Raw genomic sequence first — 17,809 nt, forward strand, 5'->3', positions numbered from 1 at the left:
AGACCCATTATATAACACAATATTACACAATTTTACATTGGAATTTCATTTAATAAAACATTGACAATTATCTTTACAAACACTGTGTATGATTCATCTTTTCATTTGTTGTTCAATGAGCAAAACAGTGGCGATCAAAACAGTGCAAATTAAATGACATTTTATAGGTATCTGGTTGCAATACAGTGAACCCTCGCTACTTCGCGGTTCACCTTTCGCGGGTTCAGTGCTTCGCGGGTCTAAAAAATATTCGGGGGCATTGTAGTTTCGCCGAGCGGCACGACGGGGCGCTGGAGTGGTTAGACGGCTGGCGTCCGCCGAAGAAGAACGTGGGCGAAGAGGAGAGTGGACAAAGAAGAGCACGTTCCCCCGGGCACGATTTGGGGCGACGTTTCGCGCGGTTCGGACCGTACCAGAGCTCCGGCCAGCGTGCGTGGCAGTTAAGCCGAAGAGGAACAACTTCCGCCCGGGCACTAGCGGGGCGACATTTCGCTCCGTTCGGGACCGTGCGAGAGCTCCGGAGGAGACCGGCCGGCGTGCGTGGTTGTTAAGCCGAAGAGGAACACCTTCCGCCCGGGCATGAGCGGAGCGCGAGGCTGTCAGTTATGAATGAATAAATGAATAAATAAATGAAGAATGCCAGGGCACACCGGACGGCGTACCAGCAGGTAAAAGTCGAAGTAATTAAATAAATACAAAAAGAAGTAATTGAATAAATACAAAAATAATGGCTGGGGAATAAAAAAATGTTTTAATAATTTTTTTTTTTTGTTATAACATGAATTTCACCCTCTCTCTCTCTACCCGTATATATATATATATATATATATATATATATATATATTATTTTATTTATTTATTTTTTTAAGCATTTTTGAAGGTGCGCCGCTACTTCGCACTTTTTTTTAAAAGCATTTTTGAAGGTGCGCCGCTACTTCGCACTTTTTTTTTTTTAAGCATTTTTGAAGGTGCGCCGCTACTTCGCGGATTTTCAGTTTTCGCGGGTGGTCTCGGTCCCCATTAACCGCGATAACCGAGGGTTCACTGTAGTAAGTTACATTCTAATTTACATTGACAGGTAATGGAAATGACTACTGGTAACCTCAATTGAACTGTATTTCAGTCAGAATGCCTCAAACATCATAAAAAAATAAAACGTTGAGTATTATTTCTCCTTCAAAATGTCAGAAGAAATACTCTATAATGGCCTGACGACATTAACATAGCTTATAGTATATAGCAGGGGTGGGAAAACTTTTTTATTGGCGGGCCACAATGGGTTCTAAAATTTGACAGAGGGGCTGGACCAGGAGCAGATGGATGGAGTGTTTTGGTAACCTCATCTCATCTGAGAAAAAAAATACATTTAATTTTAAATGAAAGTGAACAAAAGCTTGTCTTTGAAAAACCACACAATTTTGAAAATAAAACATTAACAAGGTTTTTTTTTTTTTTTTTCAAATTCGGCGGGCCGGATTAAAACGTTTACCGGGCCGCATGTGGCCCCCGGGCCGTAGTTTTCTTACGGCGGTATATAGCATAGCGGCATAGGTTCCCTCGTCAACATCAAGTGAGTTACCCTCTTACCAAGACCAAAATACGGGGCTCTCCATCTCCCGGTCACTTCTCCAGACCCCAACAGTCACCCTCGTTGCGAGAACTTGGAGATTCGATGTTTATTTTTTTTCGCTTCTTCAACTTCGTGTCTGATTCTTTTCTCTTCTCTGGCTCCAGGATTCCGCTGTCAATCAGATGACGATTGAGGCGGGACTTCCGGTTCAAAGTCACCCTCAGAGTTTGCAACCATTTGAGATGGCTTCTGTGGTAATAACAACTGTCATAGGTGCAATTTGCTCTATAAAGCATTAAAAAAATAATAATAATAATAAATTACAAAAAATAGTCAAGTACAGCACTCGTCTCATAAACTAGGTAAGAATTTAGCGTTACTAACGTTGCTACACTATAAAGAGTGTTTTACTGACTAGCTAAACCCAGTTTGCTTAAACTGATCGTACACTGGACGAAATCTTACCGTTGTCTTTTTACAAATGGATTATGAAATTGTTGCAGAAATTGTTTTGCTGTGACGGAGGGCAAGTTTTATAAGGTTCGTTCATCGGGAAGGTTTTATATTAGACGAGGATGGTCTTGTTCTTCGGATTTTTTTTTTATTTATAAAAGGCCGAGCATTTGTATTTGCGCTCAGACTGTGTTGCACAGTGCACACGAACCAAAAGCTCTAAAGAAAACACAATACCCGATCCAAACGGAGGGACGTGTTATCTTTATCTTCCACACCGCCTATCTTGTACTGGCTTGCGGGGAGGTGCTGCCGCCTATCCCGTCTGACTTTGGGCGAAATGCGGGAGGGACGACCTGAACAGAGAAATACAAAAAGAAGCAGTACAGCGTCAGTGTAACTCCTTACGGGATAATATCCTCGTCGCATAAACAAGGTAAGAATTTCACGGTATGCATTTTGGTGAACTATAAAGCGTGCTTTACTGACTGGAGCGACGTCGAGTTAGCCTAAATGTATCGTGCATTGGACTAAATCTAGCAAGTTAGAATTATACGATTTGTTCTTCGGGAAGGTTTTATATTAGAGGAGGAATTAAGATCTTGCCCTTCGGACATTTTTTGTGATAAAAGGCCGAGCATTTGCATTTGCGCACAGTATTAGTCCACGAAACAAGAAATACCCATGTACAAATAACTTGCAATTATAATAGTTGGAGCTGTAACAAAGTGTTTTTCATACGGTGTTGTATAAATTAGCAGGAAATTAGAACACAAATTAAAACACGTACAGTAGATACAAGAAGAACAACGACAGTCACATGTTGAGTCGAAAGCTAAAGAATAAAAATGTGTCTTCAAAACGTTTTAAAAGTGGACAGAGAGGGGGCTTGCCTAACATTCAATGGAGAGTCAGGGAATGGACTCCGAGTGCAAGTTTCAGGCCATCTATCTCAAGAAAGAGCTTCTGATGCACCTCAAACGGGTACTGCAAATTTAGTAAGTTCAGCGCATAGTTAATTCCCATGAGCAGGAGACTGGCAACATTTCCACAACCTCATTTTCTTAAGCAACAATGGAAACAGAGGCATGGGATGTGTCTTCTTGTCCCTCACTTGCTTGGAAGACATAGAGTACGTGTGTCAAACTCAAGGCCCGGGGCCAGATCTGGCCCACAACCTAATTTTATGTTGCCCGCAAAGGGCAAATCATCTGCATCAACTTCCTGTTTCTAGCATATTTTCTTCACAACAACACTGAGATATGAGATATTGCCAATTATTTGTTACCAATCCTCCCCTTTTAAAATAAATTGAAAAATTGTTGAACAATTACTTACTAGCTTCTGATTTCAAAACTGGCTTTCCAATCAATTTATATGGGTTCACAGTCCCTCTGAGGGAAACCACAACTACGATGTGGCCCGTCCATAAAAATGAGTTTGACACCCCTGACATAGACCTTCAGTACTTGCTTGGCCTGGTCCTCTTTTGCTTGTTCTCTGCTGACTTCCTGAAAGAGCATATACATCCATGGTTAGGTGCATAATGTCCCAAATTTGTGTTTGCTTTTTATAGTTCTGAATATCGCTGTCTTCAGGCAGTATCCAAGAAGCTCCAGAATCTTCACCTTGCAGGAGACTTCCAATGGCACGTTTTTGCAATCATTAACACTGCATCATCCAAAGAGAGCAAACCATTTTCAACATTTGAGATTGGTCAGTAATATTTACAAGTAACACCCACTCGTGTGGATTGACCAATAGATTAGATCTAGAAAAACATGAAATTACTCAAATTATGACAACATGTTTCAGCCGGACACCAGTGATATGTGACAGTATTTGCAATCTGCATTACATGTTTATAACAGCATATATGAGAATCAAAAAATAAATAAAAAGGGCAATGAAAACGGAAATTAAAATAGAAACCTCAACCTCAAGGATAGGATTTTTGTCGAAATCTCAAAATCGAAACTTTGGACCTTCTGATTTATTTTGTCAATTACCCGAAAGTAACCTTTGCCAAATGCCAACCCTTTAGCCAGAGCAGGTCACATACTGGCAGCAATTAATTTATTTGAATATTGTGACAAATAAAAATGTTTGCTGCACAGTCTATGAGTTAATTGCAGCTTTAAAAACGTAATACTGTTGTAATTTACCTGGTAGTCCGTGATGAGTTCCTCTGCAGACTGTCCGAGGAATTTCATCAAGGAATGGATTATGCCTTCCAGCTTCAACGTTTTGCTATTTAAAAAGACACAAGATGATTAAGTGTCTTAAATAAATAAAAGCTCACATATGCATTGCTTACATCCCAAAAAGTGCATCTCAACTTTAAATAAAAAAAATAGCAAGATATCCATAAGCTCTAACAGATCTTTTATTGTTTTATTCTGTTAATGCTTATGATGGACTTATCCAAAATAGTTTGATGCAAATTATATTTGCAGTAATAAAACACAACCCTCTTACATGACTGAGTGAACTGAGCATAGGTCTTATTTCAGTGCCAGTAACTCGGCCTTTTTTTCCAAGTATCTCCTTCAATTCCAGGGTGTAAAGTTCCATCTTGGTTAGCCAGGTTCTCTCAAATTGAACATATGTAATTTGTTTGAACTCTTTCTTAATCTGAAACATTTTTCCCTCAATTAGAACATTTTCAAAATTAAGAAATCTAAATCACGATTTAAATTTTGATTAATCGTCCAGCACTAGAAGATACAGCAGCAGGTATTACTCCTCCTCTAAAATAATAAAGGCAGTACAATCATCACTTAATTTGACACAGAGTTTGGATTAATTGCTGGACTATGGTCTGATATTTGTCCCACTTGAAACTAAATCTGAATATTGGTTATTTGAATGTGAATATCTTAACTTTGATATTTGAATTGAAACCTGAATGTTTTGAATTGAACACTGAATTATTGAATTGAAAAACTGAATTCGAATTACATAAATTGTATATTTTTAATTTGATTCTGAATTTTTCGATCATAATGTTTTTGTTAAGAACTATATCCCAATAAACTTGAATGTAGGACTTTAAAATGCGTTTTTAATTCCTCAAAAAAAAGGTCTCCTCACCAAAAATTCAATACTGCATATGCTCAAATTCAGTTTACTAAGTAAAAATTCAAGACTCAGTGACAGACATACGGGAGCTTTAGGGTGCCTCAAGGATGTGCAATGGATTCCAATCACCTTCCACCTATCACATCAACCCCCCATCCTTCAGCAGATCCACTGGCTTCCAGTCAATCAACAAATCATTTTCAAAATTCTTCTATATATTTTCAAATCTATGGCTGGCGACCAGTTCAGGGTGTAGTGCGCCTTTCGCCCGTAGTCAGCTGGGATAGGCTCCAGCACCCTCCCGTGACCCTGTACCGGATAAGCGGTGTGGATAATGACATGACACATGACTTTCAAATCTCTTCACAACCTCGCCCCTCCCTACCTTTCAGACATCATCCATATTCCCACTCCATCCCGCGCTCTCCGGTCTTCATCCTCCTCACTCCACCCCTTGCCTGCCACCATGGGGGACAGAGCCTTCAGCGATTCGGTTCTCCAGCTCTGGAACTCTCTCCACCTGACCTCTGTAATTGCACCACCCTCCCTGTGTTTAAAACTAAACTCAAAACCAATCTGTTCCGCCTTAATTACTCTCTCCAATTCCAGATATGTCCCTCATCCACTTTATTGTATTTTATCCTGCTTGATTTACGTGTTGGTGTTTCTACCCGTATTTGTGTTTTTACTTTCGTATTTTACTCTGTACAGCGGCCTTGAGTGTCCTGAAAGATGCTTCCAAAAAAAAAAAAAAAAAAATATATATATATATATATAAACACACACACACACACACACACACACACATATATATGTTGTTTGTTTTTTTTTCATGGTGGAAAAAAATTTCATCTAAATAACTCTAATGAATTTGTCTTTTATCATGGTGGTCTGTAGGATGAATTGGATCAAGAGCCTGCCAAGTGCACCATGGTGGTGTTTGTTGTCCGGGAGGAAGAGGATCTTCAGCCACCACATTACATCGGGGCAGTTATTGTAGGTGTGAAGGTTCTTTGTCAGTTGCCATCTCTTGCACATAGATGTGTGATGCTGTTTGGCCTCATCTCTCCACTAAACCTGTCTTACCTAAGTAAGTTAAAACACGCTTTTGATGCACCACAAAAAAATACTCATGGAGATAGAACCAAACAAATTGACACGAATAGTGTGCGGTTTGAGTGTCAAACTAAATATTTGATAGCCCAAAAAAAAACCATTTCAGAATGTCCTTTTTAACCGTTTGTAGGTTGTATTCAGAGAAAAAAACTACAGCATTTTTCTAAAACAAAATTACATCAATTTAATGTCTTTATTCCAAAGTAACAAATATATATATATATATATATATATATATGTGTATATATATGTGTATATATATATATATACACAGACCAGTTGTCCTTTCATTTTACCATGAAGAGTCCTGAGACCTCTATGGCCCTGGTTAGACGACCACCCACCGCTGTGTTGTTGGGAATAAATGTGCAACATTGTTCACCGAACATAGCACAAACACCACCTCTCTCATTCAACAATACATCAACAGTCATCCTGTTTCGGAATGCCATTAGAGATTGGTTGATAGCCGTTCATGCACAGTTTCAAACCCACTTTGCGTCCAATTACCTAATTTTTGCACGTTGTGATGATGCAGTTGACCTGTCTGCGTTCTTTGTTCTTCGTTCGAGGACTCAAATCCTGTTACTTGATCTGTTAATTTACACTTACTTACTTACTTACACTAAGGAGAACACCGATGGCTTCCATGTATGTTGAATCATTTTTTTTTTTTTTTTTGCCGTGATACTCTGCTTTCTCTTTTTTAACGTCACCGATGTCCTGTCATGACATTGGACAGTTCACACAGTTTATTAACAAACAATATAAAACATACCATTTACGATCAATCAATTACATTTTGTGAAATGGCACTCTCCAGAAACTACCAATAATTTATAAGCAGGGCCTAGTTATGAAAAACACATACAGATATGCACTAAGTCTCAAAACCTTTTACATTTTTGGGTGATTTATCAAATGATCTATCATATCCACACCACCACCAGATTTCCCCTCTTGATAGTGATTGAAGTTTATTTCAACCACTATCAAAACCAGACACAGTGGTGGTGAAAAGATTCCTAACCGCTTAGCTCTGTCAGCAACATTAATGCTATTTAAATTTTCAAGAGCAACTATCATAGAAAACATGTTCATCTACATCAACTCTAGTCACAGGATACACGCTGACCCAATCCATACATGTATTATCAAGATAAGCATTAATATAATATCAATAATACAATTTCATTTGCTTATTTTGGATATCTCGTTGTCCAATTGCTATCTTTTCACGAAAGTACAGACTTTCTCCTGTAACTTTGTTCTGTGGACCAATAGTTGCCCACTTGAGTATTACTCATGGTTCCAACTCAAATCTATCAACATGTCGTCCAAGCTCCACAAATATGTCCCATCACTTTTTTTTTTTCAATTATCTGCTTGGTGTTTGCAAATCCATTTTGATTAGTAATTGGGATTCTTACTGTTGGTATTGTACTATAGTCACATCATAGTTTGTTTATGTAACTCTGGGTTGTTCCCACATATAACACAACAACAAAAATATCAGAATAAAATTGTATACATCCAACATAGAACAGCTGCTTTTAACCACTTCAGGGTCATTTTGTCTGAAATATCCCCTCTACTTAGTCTGGTGTCTTATGAAATAAGACCACCCTATCATCAGACTTCCGCTCATCTCCTTTGTAGGAGATTTCAACCAAAATGACCTTTTTACATGTGTCAAATGAACCAATGTTGACTCTTCTACTATATTTACAGCTGTGAGAGCTGTCAATAAAACTAAACATGGCATTCCCCCTTGGGTAATTACATATGTCTTATCTTCAAACTTCTTTCAAGCATCCAGTCTCCTGGCTCCACTAGTTTAGTGCCCTGCTAGGAGACAGAAAGATCCTCACCACTCTAAATTTGTGCCTGTCTTTGTTTTTCTAACACTTTTCACATGTAGTCAGCTAAAGTTGCTTCAGCATCTATTTCCCATTTGTTCTTAAATTTGAGGTATTCTATAAGGCCTTCCAAACAATGTTTTACAACGTCTCGGTCCTAAATACAATGAAATACAATACAGTGCAACTCTCTGTATATAACTCAAATTAACTCACATAAACACATTTACAGTAGATACCAGAAAAACAACAGAACAGCAACAGTCTCATGCTGAGTCAAAGGCCCGAATATTCATCTTCAAGCGAGGTTTAAAAGTGGACAGAGAGGCGACTCGTATAACATTCAATGGAAAGTCACAGTGCTTGTCGTTTTTACAAACAGTTTTACTAATTTCCATACACTGTGTCCACTGCCTCCCCGTTTCCTCAATGCATAGCCTTTTCACTTTTTTTTTTTTGTTCATTCTTTTCACCAATCCAGAGCTTTGAGGGTGGTAAGCACAATTATCTTTCAAATCAACGTGAAACATTCCTATCTCTTTCACAAGTTAGTTAACAAAATGGGTACTATTATCACTGTTTATTATTTTCAGGAATACCATATCTCGGAATGATATCCTTACAAAGTACTTTTGCCACTGTCAATGCATCTGGATTTGTTGGTTAGAAAGAGTTCTAACCATTTCGAATTCACATCTATGATGACCAAACATTTATTTTATTTTTTTTCTTCACTTTGGTTTTTATCAAATAAGTCCATATGAATAATTTGAAATGGATATTGTGGTGTAGGAAAGCGTCCTCTGCGTGGACTCAAATTACCTTGTGAATTGTGTTTCGCACACGTTAAACATGCCCTACAAAAATGTTTCGAATAAGCATTAAAGCCGTAAGCCGTATAATAACGTAATATCTGATGCACCATTTCCCCTGTTGAGACATGTGTTATCCCATGACTCAATATAGCAGCCCATTTGTAAAGATTATTGTTTGGTCATACAGAGATCACGTAGCGATGTTACACCATTTTCCTCCAAAGCCTTTGTTTAACTTTGGGACTTCTATCACTAAAACGTGTATGTCCGCAACAGCTTCTTTAGCTGTATTGTCTGCAATGTGTATTCAAGGAAAACACTTATGCAATGTATGCGCTACACATTTTAAGACGACTATATGTGTAAATAGTAACACAATTTACTCTCTTTAGTTTACACGCTTTTGTTTAAGATACTAATTCTGTTGCATGAGCTGAGTAATTTGAGGAGTAACTGCTAAGTTCTTTTTCCCAGTGTCATTTGATACAACTACAGTATTTTATTCATTTATTTATTTATTTATTTCCATCTACAAATAGCACTTCTCCGTTTTCTGAAGGCGAATCTTTTTGATGCCTTTACTTTTGGTTACTTTTTTCTACTAACTCATAACAATCTAGTTTTGTACCATCCTCCTGACATAATAATGACAGCCGGGTTTAATGTTGTACATCTCTCTATAATCAGATGTGGTTTTGATAACAATGTATTCATACACTATAAATGTCCCGCCGGTGACAAAAACGTCATGTTCATCAGCAAAAGCAATGCAGAAACCGCACGTGGTACTCTCAAAACCAGAGGATGGAACAAAACTATGGTTGCACTTGTTTCTGCAATTTCCAGATTGTGGGACTAATAAAAGACCATCTTTATCTTAATCTTATATCTACAGCAATAGATACTGCATTAACTGTTCTCATGCAGTGCTTCAATGCACATTCTACGTTGTCTAGTTTGGAATAGAAGTATGCGATTGGTTTCATCTTATCTCCATGTTTCTACACTAAAACTAAGGCCTTTTGCATCTGGACAAAGGGTCAGTGCCATACTTAATACGAACACTTGTTTCCTTTCACAAAAGCTGAATATGCTTTATCAGTCCAGTGTAAGGACAATGTCATTTAGAGGTTTTCCTCATTCATCATTTTACTCAGTGGCACAGTAATTTCTGCATAATTTGGAACTCAGACTTTACAATAATTTGTTAATCTTAAGCATGTTAATTTTATTTTTATTTCCTATTTTTCTAACTTTATGACTCATTTTACTTCAACCAGTTCTACCTCAAAGTGAACAAGTACACATCAATGTTATTTGTAGTCTCTAATTTCTTCTCTGCTTTAATTCCTTGGATGTTAAGATGGCGGCGCGCATGGACGCAGCGGCTAACAGCTCCCCCTCACAGTGCTCCTTATTACTTTTTATTAGTGTTTGCTTGCTCTTATTGGCATCAACTGAGGCACAACATCGATATACCCGCCAGGACATCGTGAACATTGGATATCGATGCGAAATAACCATCACAGAGGAATTTTGCTATGATCGCAAAATTCCGAACAAACTGGCGAGGCTGCCCGGCTCACCGTGGCTGGTCATCGGGACCGGGAGGCGGCGCAGGCGACGCAGAGAGAGGAAGCAGAAGCGAGGCTGCAGGTCCGGTGTCTTGCAACGGCTGCGACGGCAGCCCCATAGGCAACCACTACCGAGTCTGCACCTCACCAACGCCAGATCCGTGGTCCACAAAATCGACGACCTGGGATTACAAATCCTGGGAAACCGCTATGTGCGCGATAGCAGTGTGATCGTCGTCACGGAAACCTGGCTGCACGCAGACGTCCCCGACGCTAGCATCCAGCTGGCCGGGCGCTCGCTACATCGCGCGGATCGGACGAGGGACACCGGTAAGAGGAGGGGCGGGGGGCTCTGTGTTTACGTGCATGAGAACTGGTGCGGCGATAGCACGATCGTCGAGAAGCACTCTTCCCCCGACATCGAGTTCATGTCCGTTAAATGCCGGCCTTATTTTCTCCCGAGGGAGCTAACGGTAGTGATTCTCACAGCTGTTTACATCCCTCCCGACGCTAGCACTAGCACGGCGCTCTCGCTACTCGCGTGCGTCATCAATAAACATCAGCGGGCGCACCCTGATGGCGGTCACATTGTAGCGGGAGACTTTAATAAGGCCAATTTAAAGACTGTACTCCCAGAGTTTCACCAGCATGTCAAGTGCCCGACGAGGGGAGACAACACTCTCGACCATGTGTACTCGAACATCAAGCACGCATACAGAGCCCTCCCACTCGCCCCCCTCGGCCAGTCAGACCACCTGTCCTTGCAGCTCGCACCTGCGTACACCCCTCTCAGGCGCAGATTCAGGCCTACCACAAAGACTGTGAAAACCTGGCGTGACGACGCCATGAGTGAATTACAGGACTGCTTTCATGACACAAACTGGGACCTCTTTGATCATCAGGACCTTGATGTCTACACGCATTGTGTACTGGACTACATCAAGTTCTGCATGGAAACTGTGTCCCAACAAAAGACTATACGGACCTTCCCAAATGCGAAGCCCTGGATGTCCAGCAGGGTTCGCGCTCTCCTCAAGGCCCGTGACGCTGCCTTCAGGTCAGGCGACAAAGCCCAGTACAGGGTGGCTCGTGCTGACCTGAGCAAAGGCATCAAGCTAGCAAAGGCAACCTACAAGGGGAGGCTGGAGGCCCACCTTGCCAGTAACAGACCACGGGAGGTGTGGCAGGGTCTACGGAGCATCACCAACTTCCGTGGCAGCAGCACGACCTCTGTAGACCCGAGTGCATCGCTGGCAGAGGAGCTTAACTGCTTCTTCGCTCGCTTTGACTCGCCCCAACCATCACACCCCCGCACTTCAAGCTCCAACTCCCCCCCACTCATCGTAGAGGAACACGGTCAACCCCAGGAAAAGCTACTGGATCCGACGGAATACCAGGCAAGGTCCTCAGAGCATGTGCCCACCAACTGTCACATGTTTTCTGCAGGATCTTCAACCGCTCCCTGGCTCAGGCAGTCATCCCCTCCTGCTTGAAAACCTCCACCATTATTCCTGTCCCCAAAAAGTCACCAGCCGTCCACCTGAATGACTACCGTCCTGTTGCTCTCACACCAGTCATTATGAAGTGCTTCGAGAGGCTGGTTCTCCAGCACATCAGGGACTGCCTTCCTCCCACTCTGGACCCCTACCAGTTTGCATACCGGGCTAACAGATCCACTGAGGACGCCATCGACACTGCTCTGCATGTTGTACTGGGCCACCTGGAACAACAGCGGAGCTATGCAAGGATGCTCTTTGTGGACTACAGCTCGGCATTCAACACGATCATCCCAGACATCCTCGTCGCCAAACTGGACACTCTCGGCCTCCCTGCCCTCACACGCATCTGGATTAAGGACTTTCTGACCAACAGACCCCAGACTGTGTTGCTCGGCCCCTACACGTCCTCCACCCTCATGCTGAGCACCGGTTCCCCCCAAGGATGCGTGCTGAGCCCTCTCCTGTACGCCCTCTACACCTACGACTGCAGCCCGGCCCACGGCAACAACACCATCGTCAAGTTTGCTGACGACACGACAGTGGTCGGTCTGATCTCGGAAGGTTACGAGACAGCCTACAGAGAGGAGGTAAAGAGACTGACAACTTGGTGCAAGGACAACAGACTGCACCTTAACTCTGCTAAAACAAAGGAGATTGTCGTCGACTTCAGGAGGAACAAGACGCTGCCGCCCCCCCTCTGCATCGAAGGCGTGTGTGTGGAGAGGGTCCACACGTTCAAGTTCCTGGGAGTACAGATCTCCGATGACCTTTCTTGGAGTCACAACACCACAGCAGTGGTAAAGAAGGTCCGCCAACGTCTGCACTTCCTGAGAGTCCTCAGGAAATTCAACCTGGACAGGAAGCTGCTGCTGGCCTTCTACCACTCGTCCATCGAGAGCCTGCTGACGTACTCTGTCTCCACCTGGTACAGCGGCTGCACTGAGGCGGACAGAGTGAGGCTCCAGAGGACAGTCAAAACAGCGCAAAGGATTATTGGCTGCCCTCTCCCCTCGCTGTCGGACATCTACACCGCCCGGTGCCTCAGAAGGGCTCTCAACATCGTCAAAGACAATACCCACCCAAACTCACACCTGTTCGACCTGTTGCCCTCTGGCAGGCGCTACAGATGCATCAAATCAAGGACCAATAGACTGAGAAACAGTTTCTTTCCGAGAGCCATCTCCATACTGAACTCTCACACACACACGAGACCACCCTAACCTTGCAAAACAGCATTGTGATGTGTTTCTATATGCCCTATTCAGTCTTATTTATTTATCTAATTTATATATTTGTCTGTATTATTGTTGTATTGCACTGGAGAGGGGAGCCCTCTAATCTCGTTGCACACTTGAGTACAATGACAATAAAGGGATTTCTATTTCTATTTCTATTTCTATTTCTAATGTAAATACTAGCCCTTCTTATCAAATTACCATCTTTTTTTTCCGTGTCATTTCCATCTGTGCATTTCATTCCAGTTACTAACTACAGTTACCTTAATAGAAAGATCATCAACTGAAGTATGAAACATAACATATTTATTTCTTCAAATCATCCTTACAGCAGAACCTAATTCTTATCCTTATTCATTTGTTCAAGTCACACCTTCTTCAATCACCAAACTCTCTCTCTGACTTCCTCCCCCTACTTGGGAACGAGCATCTAACTTCAAAGAGCTGTTAACTCTTTGTTACAGCACACTCATGAGTTACGATTACACCAATACCCATTGCCCTCTGTCAAACTTTCCTCACTCCTTTTTTTTTTTGAATTTTCCAAATTCACTGTAGCCTTACCAAAGCCACTCAAAACTATCAAGGTATCAAATCAAAAACTACAAAATCAGGAAACACCTATGCTCCTACAAGGGTTTCTCATGCTCACTTCTTCATTCAATTAAGATTTCACAACACCTACTCCTCTCTTTCTGAAAAAGACACAAGTATACAATTAAGTAAAACCCATCATCAGAATGATATACCTTGTCTGTCGGATCATGTAAGTATAAATTGTGCCATCAATAATCTTTTTCTGTAAATTAATCACATCCCCACAACTTGGGCTCTCATTGTTCTGTAAAAGTAAACCTAATTTCAATTCATGCAACCAACTCAGTGTCCTTCTGGGTCCCTCAACCACACAGGTTCTAATTCTGTTACTCTAGACAGTTTTCCACTTGCAAATCTGACTATGACACATTTCTCTTGCTCTATCATTTGGAATTAATTTATTACAAGCAATCCTACATGCACCAGTGTCACATAAAAAGGTAATTGGTGACCCATTTACCAATAAGGTTATTTCAGCTCAGTTATTTCATCAAAGGCCAATATCTCTTGTAAATTTAGGAGGACCTCTTCATCTAGAAACTCATCTGTTCCTTGATCAGCCTCTAAATCCTGTTTAGATGCTTCCTATCCTAGTCATGCTGAAGGTTGCTTTTTCTCAGGGCAATCTCTTGCTATATGGCCTTCTTTACCACAACGCCAGCAGCCTGATGTATTTTGCCTGTTTGCTCCTCTTCCTATTCTTCCTCCTCTCTGTCGTCTGCCCCTTTGTCCTCTAAAGCTACCTAGGCCCTTTCCACCTCGATAAAAGACCTCCTGTCCTACCTGTCCTACCTGACCTGTCCTGTCTATAGACCTCTGCTTCTTTTTATTTTCTATCTTCTCAGCATGGAGGGCGTGATTTACATACTCCTCCAGGGTACCTGTTGGCAGGCAAATGAAATGTTTATTTACCCACTTATGAATTACCTCTCTTGAGCCTGCATGTAAAGCATTCTTCAACTGCTGTTGAAATGGCCCATTTACATTACCATTTTCCTGTAGCCCGCTGTGATTTTTAAACACAGCTGTCATTCTCACTTTGTGTTGCTCAAAAGTCTCATCATCCTTTTGTTTTACTCTTCCTATTTCAGTGTAATTTGCTCTATCTGACTTTTCGCATTCCTTTCCTTTGCTTATTTTGTTTTCATTCTCTTTTTGTTTCCTGTATCCCTCTTCTCTTTTTAAGGCTACCCTCATCCAATATTCTGTTTCCTCAAAGCCATTTTTCTTAATCTTTTTGGGGTCTTTTTCGTCTTTCCTATGATTGATCCCTGCAATGCGGCTATTTTTTGTGTATTTAACTGACCATTAAAGCCATGTTCAGTTATCCATGTATCTAAATACTGAGTTTTATCAGGATCCTGTTTTTCGATGAACTTCCAATCTCTACACTGCAGCGTATCCCTGGGTTTTATTTTACTACCTAATATCCCCATTTTAGAAAATTTGGACCAGTTTGTCAACACCTAAGGTGTTCTAAAAACTGGTTTCTCATCAGTAGGACAGCAACTCAAATTTCCTGTTGTGGTAATTCTCAATTCAACCTTTTCAGGTGGAGAATTATTGCCTTTGCATCCACACCAGTCTGCTGTGTACAACCCTACTGTATTACATCGGATAAAATACCAAGTGGTATTTGTAATCCCCAATCACACCGTTCACTCACTTTACATACGGTTTGCGCAAACATTCACACACGGAATTTAAGTGTACACACAGACTCCGCCGTCCTACTTTCTCCACGGAATTTCTCGGACTCCGCCGTCATATACCTGCCATTGACTAGTATTCACAGGGTTTTTTTATTTCTCACTCCACTGTCCTTCATGGACCTGCCATCGACTAGTATGCACAGGATTTCTTATCTATACACAATTTCTTTCTCTTTTCTCTATCTATCTTTCTTTCTTTCTCTTTTCTTATTTCATCTCTACTTCATGTCTTTCTTTGCTTTTTTTTCTTTTTTATGTTTTATTTTTATTTATTTATTCTTAATGCTCATTTATTTATTCTGAACACTTATTTATTTATTCTTAACGCGCAATGACCTCCAGTCAGTCACTTCCCCCCTAAAAAAAAATATCTCACCACTGTTGTCTTCCCTCCATTGGATCGCCGTCAACCGTCAGATCCCAGCTGGTGGGGTGAGGTCCAGTCCTGGAAAAGGATTTTTAGGCTCTCTCTAGTGAGCCTGCCATGGCCATGGTCTTTCTGGAGTTCACCACACCCGCTGGAATCCTCAGGTATCTTGGCTTCCCGCTCGAAGGACCAAAATAATGTCAGGTTCAATCACCTAAGCATTCACTGAACAAAGGCAAAATGAATGAAAGGAAGACAAGAGTTGATCTTTTACTCGCGAGGAGAACGAACGGAGGTGTGCTCAGTTACATCTCCAACTTCGTTCTGGAGCACACTCCGCCGAGCCCTCTATTTTATTTGGGAAGTCCCTAAACAATACAATGTATTTGCACTAAGGAACGAAGGGGGGAGCACCAGCAGGAACATGTAAACATTTCAGACACAAGAGGAAAGACAGACATCAATGGCAGTCATTTACTGATTGAAAAGGCAGATATGCCTTTTAGTGCTCTGGCACTAAAGTCTCAGTCCTTTTGGTTCAGAGGTGTGTCTCGGCACACCTCCTTTGATGTTGTAGACGTTGATCCTGTCTTCAGGCATCCGCTTCTCTTGAAGTCTTCTCATCCATATGGTCAAACATAGGTCACGCTGTGGAACAATTCTTTTGCAATACTAATAGAGTAAAATATGGGATAAAATATATCTTCAACCTAACAATAGTGTAAACTGACATACTGAAGACTGGACAGTCGTTAATTTGATTGTCCAGTCTTTCCCTCATGAGATAATGCTTCACTTAGAAAATGTGTACAGCGCGAGCTGAAAATGCATTTGCAGTACTAAACTACCACATTTCTATAACAGCTTAATTCAACGTTTCCAATGTAAATTTCTTCCTTTATATAGTGTAAACTGACATACTGAAGACTGGACAGTCATTAATTTGATTGTCCAGTATTTCCCTTATGAGATATTGCCTCACTTTGCAAATGTGCACAGCGCAAGCTGAAAATGCATTTGCAGCACAATAAAAACCCAAACTTCTATAACAGCTAAACCAAACGTTTCCAATGAAAGATTCCACCTTTATATCGTGGAAAAAGACATCCTGAAGCCTGGACAGTCATTAATTTGATTGTCCAGTATTTCCCTTATGAGATAATGCCTCACATAGCAGAATCATAAAAACATGGACGTGATGGTAAACTGTCCATTGTGCCGATAGATGGTATTCTCATGAGGTTAGGCTTGCTATGGAGAGTGGCATGGGGGTTGTGTCTCATGGTTGGAATGGGAAAGATGTCAATTTGGGACACATCGTCAGTAGTGTTCCATCAAATCACTGGGTGTTTCGGCCTTTATCACTAGACACCCTCATCGATGGTGGCCAGCGGCCGGTTGATCACGCCCGCGCTTATGTCCCATGCCCAATTAACTGTGGTGGATGGTTCTGCCCTGGGTACTCAAGTGGGATGACGCAGATTAGTGGTGGGATGGGGAGGGGGGACGGGGGTCATGTTGCTGATCTATGAGCCCAGTAGGGGTCCTTCCTCTTCATCCAGATCCACTGGCTGCTTCTTTCAGCCGCTTTAGAGAGCGATCTGACTGTGTGCCGCAGAGCCTGTCCATGGATTCCCAGGTCTTTCAGCAGCTTGATGGTTGATGAGGCCAGAAACCCTCTGCATCCAACTTCGACGGGATAGACCTTGGCTTTCCACCCTCGTTGTTGTGCGTCCGCCGCCAGTTCAGTGTAGCGCAACTTCTTACGCTCATAGGCCTCTTCAACTGCATTTTCCCACGGGACTGTGAGCTCTGCAATGTAGACAGTCTTCAATGAATGGGACCACAGCACTAAGTCTGGCCTTAGGGTGGTGGTTGCAATCTCTGCTGGGAAGATTAGTTGCTGACCTATATCGACCAGCATCTTCCAA

Source organism: Idiotropiscis lumnitzeri, unplaced genomic scaffold (genome assembly GCF_059441095.1).
Source record: "Idiotropiscis lumnitzeri isolate Australia: NSW breed Sydney's pygmy pipehorse unplaced genomic scaffold, RoL_Ilum_1.0 HiC_scaffold_42, whole genome shotgun sequence".
NCBI classification, from domain to species: domain Eukaryota; kingdom Metazoa; phylum Chordata; class Actinopteri; order Syngnathiformes; family Syngnathidae; genus Idiotropiscis; species Idiotropiscis lumnitzeri.